Genomic DNA, 2,145 nt, shown 5'->3' with positions numbered 1-2,145 from the left:
AGCTTCCTAATTGTAGCTATTAGTTCCCCCTTTTTGTGGTCTGTTCTGTCAATAGACTATTGAGTGTTCAGTAAATTAAGCCCAACCAGCAGCCAACACATCGAGACAGACGTTAAATCATAGCTTGGCTGCCTGTATTCATTATTAGGATCTGTAAAACAGCTTTTAAGCACAGGGACAGGATTTAACATGATGCACATTTGTGTCATTCTCAAATTTCCATACTGTACAATCAGGTATGTGAGGTTTTCTTTTTTTTTTTACTCTAAGCAACAGGTGTGTTCTTGGAACAAAGTCCAACCCCCACTTCTGGCTTATGTGAAAGGCAGCAGCTGCAAGCTTACTGTCAACGACACATGGTTCTATAAGAGAGAAAAAACAAGGTACTTGTTCAGTGTATTAAAGTAATGGGCAGATGGATGATAGCTGCCTGTACTTTTCTTTGTCTTGTAGAATCAGAGTCCAAACTTTCAGATAACAAGTGTATTTTTCTCTTTTTCTTCTCTATCTATCTCCCCTCCCTCACTCTCTCCCCCTCCCTCCCTCCCTCCCTCTCTCCCTCTCTTCCTCCCTTCCATCTTTCCTTCCTTTCTTCTCTATCTCCCTACCTTCCTTCTTTCCTTTTAAAAAACACTATGAATTGATTATTGTGAATATTCCTTCATTTGAGTCATACTGTTTTCAGGCTAATGAGTGGAAAGAAGAAAGAAGTTTATATAATAAATCAAGCTATGCTTTATTTATAACTCAACTTTGTTCTAAAAAGATTTTAAAGGAACTGTTTACTATGCAATATGAAGAGACTTAGTATTCAAATGCTACATTTAAAAAAATAAAAAAATTAGCTTGGCCAGTATGGCTCAGTGGTTGAGTGTTGACTTATGAACCAGGAGGTTACGGTTCGATTCCCAGTCAGGGCACATGCCCAGGTTATGGGCTTGAACCTGGTGTGGGGTGTGCAGGAGGCAGCCAATCAATGATTCTCTCTCATCATTAATGTTAATGTTTCTATCTCTCTCTCCTTCTCACTTCTCTGAAATAAATAAAAATATATTAAAAATAAATAAATAAATAAATAGATGTACTTATCTATAGGCTTCCTTATTATCTGGTAAAAAGCTTCTAAGACATGTAATACTGTAAACAATAAAAAAATAAAATGAAAGCTTCTATACAAAATTTTGTGAAATATTACTAATAAGAGTTATAATATACTATGTACCTCAGAAGCACAATGTCAGCATTAATTCATAGTAACAATGAAACAATAACTATTATGATTGTGTTCAAGCAAGTAAATGTTTGTCAATGACTCAACAATCATTTTTAGTGTATTGGGGTAATAGTCCATTTTATATGTTAGCTTTCAGGTACCATCACACCTTAGAATATAAGAAGCTCAGCCACTCTCTTACTGTATATGAGCTCAAGAACAGACCAGAGTAATTATATAGCTCTGTGATATATTTGAAGCAAACATATTTCACTACATAAACATTTCTAGAACTCATGTATGTTAGAACTTCCCCTCTTTAGTCAGTGGGTATTTCAATAGGAATATTTAATAAAAATAGATGTCATGAGAAGAATCTTCATTTTTCTCAGATGTGTTGAACAAATTTGTTGCAAATGCGATAAGCTAAGCATCTATTCAATTACAGTCCTGGAACCTCTGGTAGAACTTGAGTCACCTGATCCCCTGGGAGACTGGCGTTGGGTGTTGCACATAACGTCTAATTGGGGAAGGAGCAAAGTGAGAATCCCTTCTTATGTGTGATTTTTAACCCCAAACCACAACTTTATTCAATAATCAGATTTTATGTGAGTCTAATCTGAAAATGGTTTTGCCGGGATTGTCTCATTGCTGGGAAAGCTATAAGCAGATGGAGCTGGAATTCAATCCTCTGCGACAAACATAGGCAAATGAAAAAGAAGAACCTGGTGATAAACTTGCAGGTTTTTAATTGGTTTGGCTGTTGCATTAGATTTTCACTAAATGCATGCGAATAATGACTAGCCTTAGAGAGGATGCTAAACATTTAAATATGTATAAAAAATGTCTAAAACTGGAAAGCAGTCCTGGATATCATTAAAGGGCTCTACTAACCCAGGGATCATCAAATTCTATGACTTTGCTTTCCTCAA

General features: G+C 35.9%; 1 protein-coding gene across 1 annotated transcript in view; it reads right to left on the bottom strand.

Annotated features, from left to right (window-relative positions):
- The window catches only part of CAP2 (CAP, adenylate cyclase-associated protein, 2 (yeast)), a 148,252-nt gene that overhangs the window by 120,399 nt on the left and 25,708 nt on the right, over positions 1-2,145 (bottom strand). The gene's annotated exons all lie outside the window — the stretch shown is intronic.

Source organism: Myotis davidii, unplaced genomic scaffold, assembly GCF_000327345.1.
Source record: "Myotis davidii unplaced genomic scaffold, ASM32734v1 scaffold279, whole genome shotgun sequence".
NCBI lineage: Eukaryota > Metazoa > Chordata > Mammalia > Chiroptera > Vespertilionidae > Myotis > Myotis davidii.
The sequence above is the reverse complement of the archived record's forward strand: the minus strand, read 5'-3'. Positions and strand labels throughout refer to the sequence as shown.